This window comes from Oncorhynchus tshawytscha, linkage group LG02, assembly GCF_018296145.1.
Source record: "Oncorhynchus tshawytscha isolate Ot180627B linkage group LG02, Otsh_v2.0, whole genome shotgun sequence".
In the NCBI taxonomy this organism is placed as follows: domain Eukaryota; kingdom Metazoa; phylum Chordata; class Actinopteri; order Salmoniformes; family Salmonidae; genus Oncorhynchus; species Oncorhynchus tshawytscha.
Genome location: NC_056430.1, coordinates 33,936,328 through 33,956,786, shown reverse-complemented (window position 1 = coordinate 33,956,786; position 20,459 = coordinate 33,936,328). Strand labels below are relative to the sequence as shown.

The window sequence follows — 20,459 nt, the reverse complement described above, 5'->3', positions numbered from 1 at the left end:
ATAAATGACCAGCATGGTCAAATAATAATAATCACACTAGTTGTCGAGGGTGCAACAAGTCAGCACCTCAGGAGTAAATGTCAGTTGGCTTTTCATAGCCGATCATTAAGAGTATCTTTACCGCTCCTGCTGTCTCTAGAGAGTTGAAAACAGCAGGTCTGGGACAGGTAGCGCGTCCGGTGAACAGGTCAGGATTCCATAGCCGCAGGCAGAACAGTTGAAACTGGAGCAGCAGCACGGCCAGGTGGACAGCAAGGAGTCGTCATGCCAGGTAGTCCTGAGGCATGGTCCTAGGGCTCAGGTCCTCCGAAAGAGCGAATTAGAGAGCGCATACTTAAATTCACACAGGACACCTGATGAGACAGGAGAAATACTCCAGATATAACAGACTGACCCTAGCCCCCCGACACAAACTACTGCAGCATAAATACAGGAGGGGTCAGGAGAAACTGTGGCCCCATCCGATGATACCCCGGACAGGGCCAAACAGGCAGGATATAACCCCACCCACTTTGCCAAAGCACAGCCCCCACACCACTAGAGGGATATCTTCAACCACCAACTTACCATCCTAAGACAAGGCCAAGTGTAGCCCACAAAGATTTCTACCACGGCACAACCCAAGGGGGGACGCCAACCCAGACAGGAAGACCACGTCAGCAACTCAACCCACTCAAGTGACGCACCCCTCCTAGGGACGGCATGGAAGAGCACCAGTAAGCCAGTGACTCAGCCCCTGTAATCGGGTTAGAGGCAGAGAATCCCAGTGGAGAGACAGCAAGGGCGGTTTGTTGCTCCAGAGCCTTTCCCTTCACCTTCACACTCCTGGGCCAGACTACATTCAATCATATGACCTACTGAAGAGATTAGTCTTCAGTAAAGACTTAATGGTTGAGACCGAGTCTGCATCTCTCACATGGGTAGGCAGACCATTCCATAAAAAATGGAGTTCTATAGGAGAAAGCCCTGCTTCCAGCTGTTTGCTTAGAAATTCTAGTGACAATTAGGAGGCCTGTGTCTTGTGACCTTAGCGTACGTGTAGGTATGTACAGCAGGACCAAATCGGAAAGATAGGTAGGAGCAAGCCCATGTAATGCTTTGTAGGTTAGCAGTAAAACTTTGAAATCAGCCCTTGCCTTAACAGGAAGCCAGTGTTGGGAGGCTAGCACTGGAGTAATATGATCCATTTTTTGGGTTCTAGTCAGGATTCTAGCAGCCGTATTTAGCACTAACTGAAGTATATTTAGTGCTTTATCCGGGTAGCCGGAAAGTAGAGCATTGTAATAGTCTAACCTCGAAGTAACAAAAGCATGGATTCATTTTTCTGCATTTTTGGACAGAAAGTTTCTGATTTTTGCAATATTGCGTAGATGGGAAAAAAGCTGTCCTTGAAACAGTCTTGATATGTGCGTCAAAAGAGAGATCAGGGTCCAGAGTAACACCGAGGTCCTTCACAGTTTTTTTTGAGACGACTGTACAATCATCAATATTAATTGTCAGATTCAACAGAAGATCTCTTTGTTTCTTGGGACCTAGAACAAGCATCTCTGTTTTGTCCGAGTTTAAAAGTAGAAAGTTTGCAGCCATCCACTTCCTTATGTCTGAAACACATGCTTCTAGCGAGATCAATTTTGGGGCTTCAACATGTTTCATTGAAATGTACAGCTGTGTGTCATCCGCATAGCAGTGAAAGTTAACATTTATGTTTTCGAATAACATCCCCAAGAGGTAAAATATATAGTGAAAACAATAGTGGTCCTAAAATGGAACCTTAAGGAACACAGAAATGTACAGTTGATTTGTCAGAGGACAAACCATTCACAGAGACAAATTGATATCTTTCTGACAGATAAGATCTAAACCAGGCCAGAACTTGTCTATGTAGACCAATTTGGTATATATAGTACACTTGAGTGTCTCCCTTGATCCTAGGTGCTGGCAGAGTTGTGCAGACTCAGGACAACTGAGCTTTGGAGAAATACGCAGATTTAAAGGGGAGTCCGTAACTTGCTTTCTAATGATCATGATCTTTTCCTCAAAGAAGTTAATGAATTTATCACTGCTCAAGTGAAAGCCATCCTCTCTTGGGGAATGCTGCTTTTTAGTTAGCTTTGCAACAGCATCAAAAATAAATTTCGGATTGTTCTTATTTTCCTCAATTAAGTTGGAAAAATAGGATGATCAAGCAGCAGTGAGGGCTCTTCGATAGTGCACTGTACTGTCTTTCCAAGCTAGTCAGAAGACTTCCAGTTTGGTGTGGCGCCATTTCCGTTCCAATTTTCTGTAAGCTTGCTTCAGAGCTCGGGTATTTTCTGTATACCAGGGAGCTACCAGGGAGTTTCTTATGACAAATGTTTTTAGTTTTTAGGGGTGCGACTGCATCTAGGGTATTGCGCAAGGTAAAATTGAGTTCCTCGGTTAGGTGGTGAACTGATTTTTGTCCTCTGACGTCCTTGGGTAGGCAGAGGGAGTCTGGAAGGGCATCAAGGAATCTTTGGGTTGTCTGAGAATTTATAGCACAACTTTTGATTCTCCTTGTTTGGGGTCTGAGCAGATTATTTGTTGCGATTGCAAACGTAATAAAATGGTAACATCCCTGAGCTGTTTCAACCTGTCCTGCAGCTCAGGAGGACAACTGTATTTTTTTATGTGTCTGGGTGGTTTAATATACACAGAGTACAAAACATTAAACTCAAGAGCCTTAAGACAATTGGGACATGGATTATGTATGTATGCCATTCAGAGTGTGAATGGGCAAGACAAAATATTTAAGTGCTTTTGAACTCTGTATGGTTCCTTGTGAGATGCTTTCGACACCTTGTAGGGTCCATTCCCTGACAAATAGAGGCTATTGTTAGGGCAAATGGGGAATGGGGGGGTGTTAGTCATTCGGAGATCATGTAATTTATGTGATTTGTTAAACCAAATGTTACTCCTGAACTAGTGTAGGCTAGAATGTATTAATCCACTTTGATATTTCAGATTATTTTGTTTTAATTGTTGACAAAAAAATTACAAATCTATTTTAATCCCTCTTTGTAACACAAAATGTGAAGAAATCCAAGGAGTCAGAATACTTCAAGGCACTCTATGTATTGTTTCTGGATAGCTGAAAGCTTAAAAAATATATATGAAATGGGAACACAATAGAAGCTACAGTGCCTTCAGAAAGTATTCAAACCCCTTAACTTTTTCCACATTTTGCTGTGTTACAGCCTGAATTTCAAATGGATACAATTTCAATTTTGTGTCACTGGCTTCCACACAATACTCCATAATTGTCAGGGATTTCCTCCTCTTCTTCCGAAGAGGAGAGGCGAAAAGGATCAGAGGACCAATATGCGGCGTGGTAAGTGTCCATGGTTCTTTTAATACGTAAATGTACACATGAACACTACAAAACAATAAACATGGAAACCGAAACAGTCCTATCTGGTGCAAAACACAAAGACAGGAACAATCACCCACAAACACACAGTGACACCCAGGCTACCTAAGTATGATTCTCAATCAGAGACAACTAATGACACCTGCCTCTGATTGAGAACCATACTAGGCCGAAACAGAAATACCCAAATCATAGAAAAACAAACATAGACTGCTCACCCAACTCACGCCCTGACCATACTAAATAATGACAAAACAAAGGAAATAAAGGTCAGAACGTGACAATAATGGTAAAGTGGAATTATGTTTTTCAATATTTTTACAAGTTAATGGATAATGAAAAGCTGGAATGTCTTGAGTCAATAAGTATGCGACCCCTTTGTTATGGCAAGCCTAAATACGTTCAGGAGTACACATTTGTTTAACAAGTCACAAGTTGCATGGACTCACTATGTGCAATAATAATGTTTAACATGATTTTTGAATGACTACCTCTGTACCCCACACACAACAATGAATTATCTGTTAATTGTATGTGTGGGGGTCGAGCTGTGAATTTCAAACACATTCAACCAAAAAGACCAGGGAGGTTTTCCAATGCCTGGCGAAGAAAGGCACCTCTTGCTAGATAGGTAAAAAAACAGACATCGAATTTCCCTTGGTGAAGTTATTAATTACACTTTGGATGGTGTATCAATACACCCAGTCACAACAAATATACAGGCTTCCTTCCTAACTTAGTTGCCGGAGAGGATGGAAACCACTCTTAGAAAACTGAGGACATATCAACAACATTGTAGTTACTCCACAATACTAAATTAATTGACAGTGAAAAGAAGGAAGTCTGTACAGAACAAACATTTTCAAAAACATGCAACAAGACACGAAAATAATACTGCAAAAAAACTGGCAAAGCAATTCACTTTTTGTCCTGAATACAAAGTGTTATGTTTGGGGAAAATCCAATATAACAAATTACTGAGTACCACTCTCAAATGTTCAAGCACAATGTTGGATGCATAATGTTATAGGCATGCTTGTAATCGTTTAGGACTGGAGAGTTTTTCAGGATAAAAAAGAAACAGAATGGAGCTAAGCACAGGCAAAATTCTAGAGGAAAATCTGGTTCAGTTTGCTTTCCACCAGACACTGGGATATGTATTCACCTTTCAGCAGGACAATAACCTAAAACACAAGGCCACATCTTCGCTGCAGTTGCTTACCAAGCAGATAGTGAAGGTTCCGGAGTGGGCAAGTTACTTTTTTGACTTACAGCTACACTGAACAAATATATAAACACAACATGTAAAGTGTTGGTTTCATGAGCTGAAATAAAAGATCCCAGAAATTGTCCATATGCACAAAAAGCTTATTTTTCTCAAATTGTGTGAACAAATCAGTTTAGAATTTATCTTTTGCCAAAATAATCCATCCACCTGACAGGTATGGCATATCGAGAAGCTGATTAAACAGCATGATCATTACACAGGTGCACCTTGTGCTGGGGACAATAAAAGACCACTCTAAAATGTCAGTTTTGTCACAGCACAATGCCTCAGATGTCCCACGTTTTGAGCGAGCATGCAATTGGCATGCTGACTGCAGGAATGTCCACCAGAGCTGTTACCAGAGAATTGAATGTTCATTTCTCTACCATAAGCCTCCTTAGGGCAGTACGTCCAACCGGCCTCACAACCACAGACCATGTGTATGGTGTCGTGTGGGCGAGCAGTTTGCTGATGTCAACGTTGTGTACAGAGTGCCGCAAGGTGACGGTGGGGTTATGGTATGGGCAGGCATAAGCTGCAGGCAACAAAAATATTTGCATTTTATCAATGTCAATTTGAATGCACAGAGATACCACGGCAAGATCCTGAAGCCCATTGTCCTGCCATTAATCTGCCACAATCACCTCATGTTTCAGCATGATAATGCATGCCCCCATGTCACAAGGATCTGTACACAATTGCTGGAAGTTGAACATTTTCCAGTTCTTCCATAGCCTGCCTAATCACCAGACATGTCACCCATTGAGCACGTTTGGGATGGGACGTCTATGACAGCTTGTTCGAGTTCCCGCCAATATCCAGTAACTTCGCAGGAGTGGGACAACATTCCACAGGTCACAATCAACAGTCTGATAAACTCAATGCGAAGGATATGTGTCGCGCTGCATGAAGCTTATGGTGGTCACACCAGATACTGACTGGTTTCTGATCCACACCCCTACCTTTTTTAAGGTATATGTGACCAACAGATGCATATCTGTATTCCCAGTCATGTGAAATCCATAGCTTAGGGCCTAATTCATGTATTTCAATTGACTGATTTCCTTATATTGCATTTATATTATTGGTCAGTATACTTGAAGATCTACGGCAAGACCTGAAAATGGTTGTCTAGCAATGATCAACAACCAATTTGACAGAGCTTGAAGAGTTTTTTAAAATAACAAATTGACAAATGTTGCACAATCCAGGTGTGGAAAGCTCTTAGAGGCTCACCCAGAAAGACTCAAAGCTGTAATCACTGCCAATGGTGCTTCTACAAAGTATTACATCGGGGTTGAATGCTTATGTAAATTACATTTTTTTATTTAATTTTCAATAGATGTGCAAACATTTCTAAAAACATTTTCCACTATGTCATTACTGGGTATTGTGTGTAGATGGGTGAAATAAATATTTATAATCTATTTTGAATTCAGGCTGTAACACAACAAAATGTGGAATAAGTCAAGAGGTATGAATACTTTCTGAAGGCACTGTCAAATACAGGACAGTCTTAGTGGCCTATTGGTAACTTCTGCTATTGAACCCCAGAGATGGAAGACTCTTGCTTTTGTTTGATTCAGTTCACATCCCATCAGTGGAGGCTACTCAGAGGAGGAAGGGGAGGACCATCCTGAATTTCATAAAAATTGAAATTGTGAAACATTAAAAAAGTAATACTTTTTAGAAAAAAATATACTAAATATATTCACATCACCAAATAATTAATTAAAACACACTGGTTTGCAATGAAGGTCTACAGTAGCCTTAACAGCACTCTGTAGGGTAGCACCATGGTGTAACCAGAGGACAGATATTTTCCCCCCACCTCTGGGTACATTGACTTCAACAAAACGTTGGAGGCTTGTGGTTCTCACCCCCTTTCCATAGACATACACAGTAATTATGACAACACAGATGTCCTCCAACCTATCAGAGCTCTTGCAGCATGAACTGACATGTTGTCCACCCAGAGGGTTGGGGCTAATAAACAACACTTTGGAGTAAGATTTTGTAACGGGGGAAGTGAAGTCTTTCTACAGTCGTGAAGAACGAGGGCGAGAGGAGAGGGCGGTGGTGAGGACGAAGGGATGTTGTGTGAACAGTTAGAAATAGTGGAAAAACAAACAATCAAACAATACGCGATGTGGAGGCGGTTCGGCACAGCTGTGCTGTGACTGGGTTAGAGATGGTAGGAGATAGTGATGGAGAAGAAAGTGAAGCAAGTATGGAGCATAGTGGTACAAATAAAAGAGGAAGTAAGAATGAGTAAAAGAAAGCGGGAGAGAAAGGGACTAGGGGTTTGAAGAGGAGCGAGAGGTCTATAGAGGCAGAGAGGAGGCAGAAAAGCAAGTTTGAGGAGAGCAACATAGTTTCTAATGCTAGCAGCAGAGAGGAGGTAGAAGGTTCCGGGGAAGGGCAAGATAAGATGCAAGGGAAGCATGGAGGTGAGGAGGAGCATGTGAGATGTGCCAGGTGTGGAGGGGAGCATGGAGGTGAGGAGGAGCATGTGAGATGTGCCAGGTGTGGAGGGGAGCATGAGTATGGGAAATGTGGGGAGGGTGTAAAACCAAAGTGCTGCAGCTGTGGGGGTGCTCATAGTGTGGCATATAGTGGGTGTGAGGAAATGAAGCAGGCAGTGGAGGTGCAACAAGTGAGAATGGAGTCATATGCGGAAGCAGTGAGGGTGGTCCAGGTCCAGAGAGATACATGTTCAAGAGAGAGATGGGTAGGAGCATCTAGATCGGGGATTATGGGGCAGGTGGGTGGCGATATGGTATACATAGATAAGAGAAAGCTGGTGACGTTCATAGCAGAAGTTATCAACAGCACTGCTGAAGTAAAGTCTAAAACAGAGAAGAGGTTCAAGATGACCTCAATCAGCTGAGGGTGGAGCCATGTATTACTGGATCTCAGTTATGGTGGTAGTACTACAATGGAATGCTCGAACCTGTTGGCTAATGGGCAGGAGTTCAAGCAATTCATTTTGGATATGCCAACTAAGCCTGATGTGATTTGTGTGCAAGAAACATGGCTCAAACCAAATGTGGAGTTTATAATATGGGAAATGGCCAAGTGATGGTAAATCTGATAGAAATTAAAGATCTGGTGTGCCTCAATGATGGCCGGGGGACCAGAATTGATGTAGTTACAGGTTAAGAGTCTGCATTGGACCTCACTCTGGTATCTAGTGCGATGGCAGGAATCTGTGAGTTGGAGGTATGGGAGGAGTCGACAGTCGGGAGTGATCATTACCCCAAATTATGCACAGTAGGCCGGAGGGAGGAGGAGGTGTCAGTGGATGGAGTAGGCAGGTGGGTGTTTGAAAGGGCAAAGTGGGATCAGTTTAAGCAGTTAAGTGAGTAGGTGATGGCTCAGGTGGATATGAGAGGGGAAGTGGATACTATGAATAACTGGGTGAGAACAGTGTTGGTGGGGGCAGCTACTGAGGCGTTAAGGGAGGAGGAGGAAAACAGTCCCGTGGTGGACAGAGGAGTGTGGGGCATTGGTGAGGAGTAGAAACAGGGCATTTAGAGTACACATAGAAAAGGACACATAGCTTCCAACATCTGATTCAGTATAAGCAGACCCAGGCTCTGGTCCGTCAGGCAAAGAGGTCATGTTGGCGTTGGTTCTGTGGCACCATTGGAAGGGCGACACCAGTGGGAGAAGTGTGGGGGATGATTAAGAGGATGAGTGGCGTCAGAAGGGAGTGGGATTATCCAGTGTTGACGAGTGGGAAGGATGTGGCAGTAACAGATGAGAAGAAGGCAGAGATAATGGCCAAAGCGTTTGTCCAAGTGCATAGATCGGCAAATTTGTCAGAGGAAGGGCAGAGGAGAGAGAGAGAGAATGAAAAAGGAGCATCCTGGAGTGCTAGATAGGAGGGAGGATGTAAATGATGCACAATGTATCATGTCAGAGGTGAAAAGGGCAATAGGTAAGGCTGGGTTAACTTCACCTGGGAAAGATGAGATGATGAGGCACTGGATAAGGTATTGGGGTTGTACAACAGAGTGTGGGAGGAGGGCAAACTACCAGGCAGTTGGAAGGAGGCAGTAGTAGTACCAATTCGGAAGCCAGGGAAGGACCCAACGAGGCCAACAAGCTATCGGCCAATAGCCTTAACATCACATGTATGTAAGATTATGGAGCGTATGATAACGGAGAGGCTAACTTACTTCCTGGAGAGCAGGGGGTTAGTATCGCCAGATCAGAGTGGATTCAGGAAGGGTAGGGGAACAATGTGCCCAGTGATCAGCTTAGAAGCAGGGGTCAGGTAGGCTCAGGTGAACAAGGAGACTGTTGTAGCTGTATGTTTTGATGTGGAGAAGGCATAAGATGTGGAAGGAGGGGTTGTTAATCAAGCTTGATATTATGAGGGTAGGAGGAAGAACATACAACTGGATAAAGGATTTCCTGCTTGGAAGGTCTATCCAGGTGAGGGTGGGGAAGTCTCTCTCAGGAAGCTACATGGTGGATAATGGTAAACCACAGGGGAGTGTGATTAGTCTTCTGTTGTTCTCAATCATGATCAATGATGCTTACTCTCAGGTACAGCTGGATTTTGGGAGGTCGTTATTTGCAGATGATGGGGCCTTATGGAAGAGAGGAAGAAATGTTCCATACATAGTCAGAAAGGTACAGAAAGCAATTGATGAGGTAGAGTGGTGGGCATTAATGTTGGGATTCAGGTTCTCTGCAGAGAAAACTCAGACAGTGTTCTTTACCAGGAGGAAGGTGGGAGATGAGGTATGCTTGAGGTTATATGGGAGAGACTTGGAGAGGGTGAGGGCCTTCAGGTTCCTTGGGGTATACTTTGATACTAGAATGACCTGGGCAGAACACATTGAGAGAGTGGTGGGAAGTGTAAGAAGATACTAAATGTGATGCGCTGTCGGACAGGGAAGGAGTGGGGGGCTAGGTGTGCCTCATTGAAGACCATATATGTTGCATTGATCCAATCTGTAATAGACTATGGAAGTATAGCGTATGGTTCGGCAGCCCGGACATCATTGGAAAGACTAGATGTCATACAGGGACAAGGACTCAGAATATTTAGTGGGGCATTTTGGACGTCTCCAGTGGCTGCACTACAGGTGAAGATAGGGGAAATGCCATTGCAGATTAGGAGACAGCAGCTGGCAATTAATTATCAGGTCAACCTACAGGGACATGGGGTATCTCATCCTGCAAAAGGAATTTTAGAGGCATGCTGGGAACATGAGCAAAGACAGAACACGAGCTTTGTGTGGGTAATAACCAGACGAAGGAGATGGGACTGTATGGAAGGGAGTTTAGTCCAACGGTAGCTATTCCTGTGAATCCACCATGGCTCCTCCCATCTCCAGTAGTAGTTCTAGAAGTGTTGGAGAGACTACAGAAAGATAGGGAGGGTGTTGATCCATCTGATTTGTTTAAGAAAAGTCTTGATACTGTGTATCAGGATTTTGCCATTTACACAGATGGTTCAAAAGATCCAAGGACAGGACGCACTGGGTCAGCATTTGTAGTGCAGGAATGTGGGGTGGCAGTCAGGAAACGTATTACAGATCATATGGCTGTATATACGGTGGAGATGATGGCCATACTGTTGGCCTTGCAGTGGGTGGAGGAAGTTAAGCCAGAAAGAGTAGTCTTTTGCTCTGATTCATGTGCAGTGCTAAGGAGTCTCCAGTCCTTTATATCATGCAGCAGACAAGACCTGCTTTATGAGGTGCTACAAACCCATGGCAGGAGTAAACAAATGGGTATACAGATAATATTTACATGGGTCCCAGCTCATGTGGGAGTGGAGGGGAACGAGGCAGTTGATGTACTGGCTAAACAAGCACTAAATAGTGGGGATATTGATGTGGTAGTTTCAATGAGTAAGGCAGAGGCAAAAAGCATGATATGGACAGTGATGGTGGAGAAATGGCAGGAGCAGTGAAATAGAGATACTAAGGGTAGGCATTTTTTGAAAGTACAGAGGAAAGTTGGGGAGGTGAGATCAGCAGGAAGGGACAGAAGAGGGGCTATATTTACAAGATTAAGGGTGGGACACTGCCAGTTGAATAAGACCTTACATGTGATAGGAAAACATCCAACAGGAAAATGTGAGTATTGCCAGGAAACAAACACTGGACAGTATTGTTTGTTCACTTTCACTTACTTAGCTAGAATACAGCTAACTAGTTCAGCCTACTCAAACACCTGTCTCAAACAGCTGGCTATGGCTATCCAACACTGGAACTCTTCCAAGTCAAGGTAAACTTTTGGTTTTATTCATTTATTGCCACCGGGGCCTACCGGTGTAACTTCTAAACTGCTTGCTTCTGACTGTACACTGTAGTGAATGATTGTTTACTAAAGTGTTAGTTGTAGTAGCTACAGTATGTTGACTATGACGTTAATATGGTGACAACGATGTAGGCTGTGTGTAGCGTTTAGCGGTAATGATATGAAGGTTTGGCTTGGAAAGGTTTTCAAATCAAATCCAATTTTATTTGTCACATACACATGGTTAGCAGATGTTAATGCGAGTGTAGCAAAATTCTTGTGCATTTCTCTTGACTTTTTTAGCCTGGTCACAGACAGCTGATGTGTTGTGCACTGAAGTCCACAAGCGAAGAGAAAAGGTGAGAGGAGGAGAGCGAGTAGACACGAGAAGGATTTATACAATGATCAATGCTATCATGCTGTTTGTATGTGGCTGCTATAAAAGTGAACTGTGTTTGCGTGTGATCAGAGGTGTTTTCATTCTGCCGATTCTGTTGAAAAACGTTTCTTAAACGGAAGCAAACTGGACTAAACGGGGATAAACATACCTGAATTTCTCTAATAGAAACTCTTGTTTCCAACTGTTGGACTAATGATTACAACCTAGATCAGCTAGTTGCAGGCAAGAGTGTGCAAGGCGGTATTGAATGTCACTGTCTGTCACCTTGATTACTCAAATTTCTCTCAACCTGTGCACCTACATTGTAAACTTTAATTCATAGGCTAGATTGTAGCAAACTCATGATGGGTATAGGGAAAATTTGAGTATCATGTAGTAGCCTAAACCTATCAATGTTATATTGAGCTGGGTGAACGTAATATGAATGACAGTCATCCACTATGCTGTAATAGAAATAAGGCCATGCTCGTAAAGAAAATGATTGTCCTCCCTCATCTTAAACGGCAACAACCGCCACTGATTGACATAGTTGAGCTGTGAGTTGTTGTGGATTCTGACTGAGGTGTGTTTCCAGTGCTTTTGAAATAAATGTGACTGAATCAGCTTGATCTGAAGTGAATAATGATATTATAATAAATTATGTTTAAATTGTTGTGAGACATTTGAAATGAACCCTTGTATCTATTGTGAACAGCAGTATGTGGTTGCTGTTAGAGTTAAGGTGAGTTGGCGCTCTTAGACAGTTACAAGATACTTTGTTGAAGTTTGATTTTCCCAATCCTACTCTAAAATAATATGGAAACCATACAGCAAAGAGATGTCACAGTTCGAAAATGTAATGTAACAAAACCGGCATCTGAGTGCCTAGTTCTGAGATCCATAGTTGTTACTTAAACCAATCTCCCAATAACTTCATTGTGTAGGGAACACTACTTCAGAACCAGGTCACAGCATTACATGACAACGAACCTAGAATAGCAAAAATGTACATAGGCACGAGTCACAGTCATCTAAACACAATCTATATTTGAACCATGAGTTCTGTATCAGCAGTGTGTGACTGTGAACTGTCTACTTTTACAGAAAGAAACCTGTCAGTTCTGAGCATATGTACATGAAAACATTTGACCATTACATTTTTGGGGGGGTGGTTGAATGAATCATTTTTATTTATTTTTTAAAAGTTATTTGCATCCCAGACACAATTGCCTCCCACCCTTATGAATTCTCAATCAACCTATTTCTGGTTAATACATAGTCATTATTAGAGATGCTTCCATTGTATTTTCCTGATTAAGGGGGGTGGCAGGTAGCATAGTGGTTAGAGTGTTGTGTCAGTAACCGAAAGGTTGCTGGATCGAATCCCAGAACTGACAAGGTAAAAATCTGCCGTTCTACCCCTGAACAAGGCAGTTAACTCACTGTTCCCCAGTAGGCAGGCATTGTAAATAAGAACTTGTTCTTAACTGACTTGCCTAGTTATGGTCCAAAACAATTCTGTTCATTTAAAAATATATATATATATATTTAACCAGGTAGGCAAGTTGAGAACAAGTTCTCATTTACAATTGCGACCTGGCCAAGATAAAGCAAAGCAGTTTGACACATACAACAACACAGAGTTACACATGGAGTAAAACAAACAAACATACAGTCAATAATACAGTAGAAAAATAAGTCTATATACGATGTGAGCAAATGAGGTGAGATAAGGGAGGTAAAGGCAAAAAAAAGGCCATGGTGGCGAAGTATATATAATATAGCAAGTAAAACACTGGAATGGTAGATTTGCGGTGAAAGAATGTGCGAAGTAGAAATATAAATAATGGGGTGCAAAGGAGCTAAATAAATAAATACGGTAGGGGAAGAGGTAGTTGTTTGGGCTAAATTATAGATGAGCTATGTACAGGTGTAGTTATCTGTGAGCTGCTCTGACAGATGGTGCTTAAAGCTAGTGAGGGAGATAAGTGTTTCCAGTTTCAGAGTTTTTTGTAGTTCGTTCCAGTCATTGGCAGCAGAGAACTGGGAGGAGAGGCGGAGAAAGGAAGAATTGGTTTTGGGGGTGACCAGAGAGATATACCTGCTGGAGCGCGTGCTACAGGTGGGTGCTGATATGGTGACGAGCGAGCTGAGATAAGGGGGGACTTTACCTAGCTGGGTCTTGTAGATGACCTGGAGCCAGTGGGTTTGGCGACGAGTATGAAGCGAGGGACAACCAACTAGAGCATACAGGTCGCAGTGGTGGGTAGTATATGGGGCTTTGGTGACAAAACGGATGGCACTGTGATAGACTGCATCCAATTTATTGAGTAGGTTATTGAAGGCTATTTTGTAAATGACATCACCGAAGTCGAGGATCGGTAGGATGGTCAGTTTTATGAGGGTATGTTTGGCAGCATGAGTGAAGGATGCTTTGTTGCGAAATAGGAAGCCGATTCTAGATTTAACTTTGGATTGGAGATGTTTGATGTGAGTCTGGAAGGAGAGTTTACAGTCTAACCAGACACCTAGGTATTTGTAGTTGTTCACATATTCTAAGTCAGAACTGTCCAGAGTAGTGATGCTGGACGGGCGGGCAGGTGCAGGCAGTGATCGGTTGATGCGCATGCATTTGGTTTTACTTGTATTTAAGAGCAGTTGGATGCCACGGAAGGAGAGTTGTATGGCATTGAAGCTTGTCTGGAGGGTTGTTAACACAGTGTCCAAAGAAGGGCCAGAAGTATACAGAATGGTGTCGTCTGCGTAGAGGTGGATCAGAGACTCACCAGCAGCAAGAGCGACATCATTTATGTATACAGAGAAGAGAGTCGGCCCAAGAATTTAACCCTGTGGCACCCTCATAGAGACTGCCAGAGGCTCGGACAACAGGCCCTCTGATTTGACACACTGAACTCTATCAGAGAAGTAGTTGGTGAACCAGGCGAGGCAATCATTTGAGAAACCAAGGCTATCGAGTGTGCCGATGAGGATGTGGTGATTGACGAAAGCCGAAAGCCGAAAGCCTTGGCCAGGTCAATGAATACGGCTGCACAGTATTGTTTCTTATCGATGGCGGTTAAGATATTGTTTAGGACCTTGAGCGTGGCTGAAGTGCACCCATAACCAGCTCTGAAACCAGATTGCATAGCGGAGAAGGTGCGGTGGGATTCGAAATTGTCAGTAATCTGTTTGTTAACTAGGCTTTCAAAGACCTTAGAAAGGCAGGGTAGGATAGATATAGGTCTGTAGCAGTTTGGGTCAAGAGTGTGTCCCCCTTTGAAGAGGGGGATGACCGCAGCTGGGCCTGGGCCTGGGCCTGTTCATGGGCCTGTTCTGAAATGCGTACAGTATGTGTGTTTTTCTGAGTTACATGTTTTAGTGGAGAGGTCAGAGGTCAGTGCCAGTTTGCATCCCAAATGGAACCTGGTTCCCTAAGAAGTGCAGACCCAGTAATTGTCGACTGAAGTTGTGTGCCACATCATATTCACTAGAAGATCAATTATTACCCTTCTCTGGTTCTGCCCTGCTATTGGTGCGGTGAGGAGGGGGAAAAGGCCAGATAGCCAATGAGAGTGCCTAGAGGAGGGTGACTCTCAACGCTGGTAGCTGTCCGACAATCTATGTCACATTTACTCTGATAAAGAGTGGACAGCAGTGAGCTACAGAGCTGCATGCCCATTTTCACTGTGATCCTGACATTGTGTGTCTCTATGGGTTTGTCTCTCCTCTGATCCTGCTTAAGTCCCCCACAGTAGACAGGATGTTGAACCTGAAGGAGCTGTGTAGGAGCCTGCCCCTGGACCCAATGACACCCAACCAGGGCTGGGACCCCAATGTGCCACACGCACCTGTCAGGACGCACAACCTCACTCCAGAGGAGGAGAGGGTAAGTACACAGACATACTGTCACGTCTATGGAATGCAGACCCATGTCAACGATTGTAGACATCACACTCAGGGTGATCTACTCAGGGTGATCTACTCACCTGTAGATTTTTCCAAGACTTATCGGTTTATCTTTGAGTGGAACCATAATGCTTTTAATGTGGTATTTTAGGAGTAACTAAACTAGAGGCATATCCCATTTATAGCCAAGGAATTATCTTATTGAGGCCAGTGTCATAAACTTCATAATCTTTTTTTATCTCATCCAGAGAATTGTCAGTTTAGGTGTCAAATCATGCCCATCCTTGTATTCCTCAGTGAGAGTGAATCTTTAAATTGAAAAAGGATGAGTGAAGATTACAGACGCACCACAGCTTGTGGGTTGATTCCAATTATTGTTGGAGAAAATTGGGGACACTGAACATAATAACACACAGTGCATGTGATTCATTTGATCCAATCTATTGAGAGTCAATGATGTGTTGACGCACAGTTCACATTATGTAATGCTCAGCACAATGGCATTTTTTTGGCTTTAGGGTAGGAGACAGTGTTGGTTCACCCCCTCAGAACCTTCAATCAGCTTCACTACCGTTTGCCAGAACTGGGAGAAAAGGACACTGTCAATGATTAAGAGAGATACGAATGAGTGCTTTCATGGCTAGAGAGGGGGAGCAAAACACAAAGGACCAGAAAGTTAGCAAAAGAGAGGATGCAAAAGAAAAAGAGGGTCAATGTCCTTGAGTTATTTCAAAACAATTACGCCACATTCTGACCTCCTGTCTCACCCCCTCCTTTCGTCCTCCTCTCTAGCTGGCCCTGAGGAGTGACCTGCGCTTCTGAGTTTGCCCGGGAGCTCAGGCACATGGACACATCTACATGTACTGCTTCTGCCCCCTAATACACATTAGGTACTTATTAATATCTAAAACACCACTCCCCACCTGTAGTAATCTCTCTCTCGATTCCATGATAAGGTCCTACCCCTTGATCTGTGTGTGTGTGTGTGTGTGTGTGTGTGTGTGTGTGTGTGTGTGTGTGTGTGTGTGTGTGTGTGTGTGTCCCCTCAGGGCCTACCCTATAGATCAGTATCCCTGTCGTACACGCCAAGCTGCCTCCATCATGCTCATCATCATGAATAACCTGGACCCTGCAGTTGCCCAGGTAACCACCACTCTCACATACTGTACATGGCATACAACAGTTCACTTCTCATTTCTGATTTAACTAAAACAATGTATTAATCCACCTAAATCACTCTGTCTATTGTTGCTTTATCATCTTCCCCTGCTCTGCTCTCCAGTTTCCCAGGAGCTGGTTACCTATGTGGGGAGTGGACAGGTTTTCTGTAACTGGGCCCAGGTAAGGACAGAGCATGTGAGTATGATGGTATTACAGTATGCAGATATCTGTGTGCAATAATGTGTGTGGAATTTGACTTGCACTGTGTGGAAACACATTCATTGCTATATACAGTATCATTGTCACCAATGGCATGGTAACCACACATCCCTCCCTCCGTCTATCCTCCCTACTCTACAGCATTTCAATTAGATGCTGTTTTTCCGTTACCACCTTTCCCATTTTGATTTGGAATAGCCCATGGCACCATGATTAGTCCTAACAGTCAACAGTAGAGGGCACTAGCCCCTTTGTAAACTCACATTGAAATTGTCTTAAAGGGAGACTGGGATTTTGGCAATGGAGCCCTTTATCTACTTCCTCAGAGGTAGATGAACTCGTGGATATAATATTTTTGTCTCTGCGTGCAGTTTGAAGGAAGTTGCTAACTGGCATTAGCGCAATTGATCACTAGCGTTAGCGGAATGACTGTAAGTCTATGGTAACTGCTAGCATGCTAGTAGACACCATGGACTTCCAGCCATTGTGCTAATGCTAATCAGCATTGGCTCACAAAACTACATCTAACTTCCTTGCAGAGACATAAAAATGGTATCCATGAGTTGATCTGACACTGGAGAAGTAGTTTAATGGGCTTCATTGCCAAAATCCTGAATTAAACAATTTACCTGTTTCTCTTTCTTCTCCCTTCCCCTCTCTCTCTCTCTCTCCCTACCTCTGTAGCTGACAGTGCTGAATGCAGGTCTGATGAACTGATGACGTTTTGGTGATGTCAGAGCTGGGGGAGCATGAGGGGGGGCACAGGCCAAAACTGCTGTCATCGCTGGCAGTGTGGGGGTCATTGTTGGGAAGGGGCCGTAAGTAATCATGTCACTGTTAGTCTACACAATTATTTTTCAAAGTATATGACAAATAATATTTGAATTGATTTAGTGTTACACTTCTAATGGAAATACAATTACACCAGAGTTTACATTTACATAAAAACACTGGCGACACACTGGTGTGGGGCTAAGTCTACATGGATATGAAGAACAAAAAAGACCATGAATGAATTGGAGACCCCTGGTCTGGTTACGGTTAAGGTTGAGGGGGTTTCTCTCTAAACGTTGGTCTCTCCCTCCTCTCCACCAGCCTCTGTAGACAGGTAGCTGCCATCAATAAGCTGTCTGAGGCAGGGATGTTCTTCTGGGACTATGGCGACACCTTCCTCCTGGATACCCAGAGAGAAGGTGAGTCCTACAGTTCAACCATCACCACCAAACTGAGTAGATATAAGTAATTGACACAGGGTCAGACATTATTTCACCCTCCTAATGGTTAAGGTTAGGATTGGGGGTAGGGTAATCCAAGATCTGTGGTTAATGCCAAGGAGCAATTTCTAGATCCACATGCTGAAGAGTAGGCTGATCACAGCATGTCTAGTGATATCAGCAGAGTCCTCTCCAGTTTGATAACCTCTAGGTTGGTGTTCCTCTCCTTTTCTTCAGGAGGTAGAGAAGGAGGGAGGTGGAGTGACTGAGTTCCACTACTCGTCCTACGTCCAAAACATCATGGGGTAAGTGATAGGGTGAGGAGATAGCTCAAGACAGATATAGCTCCTGATGACTAGGGCCCAGTTTTTTATTCTGATCAGATTAAACTTGTGGCCATAACCCTTGACCCATCCCTTCTCGAACCGTTGCACTGGATCTGCACCTCCGGTGACCCCTGTGACTGATGACATCGCCACCACTGTCCTGGAGGAGATCAGTGCCAACGTGACTGAGCCAGAATCCTCTACTCAGACCAGAAAGGCCGTGTGTGTATTGCCTTGGCCATCAATCAAGCTATTGCTGATAGGAGAGTTTTGGTAAGAGCCCAATCAGCCTTACCAATATCTCTATATTATGGGTGCTTGTATGAGTTATATTATGAGGATATATGCTTCGGTTGGAGTCTCCAGTGGGTAGGTAAACCTGTAGGAATGATGATGACTTTTTTTCTGTCCAGTCTCCTGTGGTCACCATGACGTCAGTGAAACACAGTCCCTTAAAAGATACCTCCAACGTGTATAACGGCTCTGCCTTCTGTGCAGGTACACTTCAGCACACTTATCACTTGGACAGACATTATTTTGACATTGTCATCATTATATTAGCCACTATGTTAGTGTAGATGGCTAGAAACCATTGACTTTGGGTGAACTCAGGTATGTCAAAGAGTGCCTGTCTTGACCCCTGATAGATATGGGGGTCTACGTGAGTGTCCCTGCACAATGGTGGAGGGGTCGGCTGGTAAGACCTGAGTCTGACCCTTCAAACAGGGGGTGGGAAAGAGAAATGGAAGAAAGAGGGATAGCACACAAAAGCCTATGAGATAATTATGAGACATTGTGCATCAGATAACCAATCTTGCTCATGGACAACCTTGAAATATGTTTGTTCTGTGAGCACGTCCCAGTCTGGGGTAGCACCATGGTGTAGCTGGAGGAGCTTCCGTCCCACTCTGGCTACGTTGACATCAATACAAAACCATAGAGGCTTGTAGGCCTCAGCCCCTTCCATAGACATACACTACATGGTAAATATGACCACTTCCGGGGGACGTCCTCCAACCAATCAACCCTTTTGCAGTAAGAACTGACATGTCCATCCAATCATTTAATTAGGATCAGAGAATGAACCTAGTGAGTTGTATTGGGATTTTGCCACAGAGTATTATGGGGGTTGTATATGTTGAGAAACTTGGTGACATTGTTGGATAGAGATTAAGAGTGAAAAGTGATAGTTGAGCATTATTCAAATTATTTTTTTCAAATTCTAGGAGACGGAGGAGGTATATTATGAATTGTTTTCCTGGTTTTAGTACATTATTTTTTAGTCCAGTTAGTGCAATTGATTTAAATGTGCCTTGCTAGCTAGCTACCAGGCGGAGTGTGCAGTTTTCTCCGCCAGGATGGTAGAATAGCCAACGCTGCCGAAAATGTTGTGGACTTTGTTGAAGAACCCTTTTCATTCTCTGGGGTACACGGAAAAGGTATGAATGAAAAGCGAGAGTCAACCTCTGCCTGAGATCAGTTTCATGAAGAAGGATGAAAAGTTGAGGGTGTTCAAATGTATAGCTGGTTAACAGGGAGCATTTCATCAAGCTGCCTGTATTGCTGGCCTTGCCTGCTTTCTGGAAAGTCTGAGCCTTGGTCGAAAGTTGGGTAAGGTGGGTACAGTGAAAAGTAGAACATTGATCGTTCAGCTAAATGGCAAAACAAAAGCAGGGAGCATATACAGTTGAAGTCAGACATTTACATTCATTTAGGTTGGAGTGATTAAAACTAATTTTTCAACCACCCAACAAATTTATTTTTAACAAACTATAGTTTTGGCAAGTCGGTTAGGACATCTACTTTGTGCATGACACAAGTCATTTTTCCAAAAATTGTTTACAGACAGATTATTCCACTAATAATTCACTGTATCACAATTCCAGTGAGTCAGAAGTTTACATACACTAAATTGACTGTGCCTTTAAACAGCTTGGAAAATTCCAGAAAATGATGTCATTGCTTTAGAAGCTTCTGATAGGCTAATTGACATCATTTGAGTCAAATGGAGGTGTACCTGTGGATGTATTTCGAGGCCTACCTTCAAACTCAGTGCTTTTTTGCTTGACATGATACAGGAAAACTGGTCCCATCATAGTGCATATCAAACATTTTTACAACTGGTTAATCACTGTCATACCTTATAGGGTCCAGAGTTTTCCTAGTTAGGTTAACATATAAGCAAAAACTCCAGGCCCTAAAAATAACCCCACTGCTCTGGGTGCCACCAGTCTGCTTGCAGTTATCATCAGGTGTGTGGATGATCAGGGCTTTATTCAGGAATGTTTCTTGGGATACTTTGATGTGTCAAGAGGGCAAGATGGGCAATCTGTGT

At 43.3% G+C, this 20,459-nt stretch overlaps 1 long non-coding RNA gene across 1 annotated transcript; it reads left to right on the top strand.

Annotated features, from left to right (window-relative positions):
* Positions 1-3,309: 3,309 nt before the first annotated feature.
* Positions 3,310-18,464, top strand: LOC112262180. Its single transcript, XR_006078803.1, has 8 exons — positions 3,310-3,349; positions 15,041-15,184; positions 15,997-16,094; positions 16,254-16,347; positions 16,487-16,545; positions 17,269-17,402; positions 17,680-17,777; positions 18,036-18,464. It is a non-coding gene; the product is annotated as an uncharacterized LOC112262180 (long non-coding RNA).
* The last annotated feature ends 1,995 nt before the right edge of the window (positions 18,465-20,459 follow it).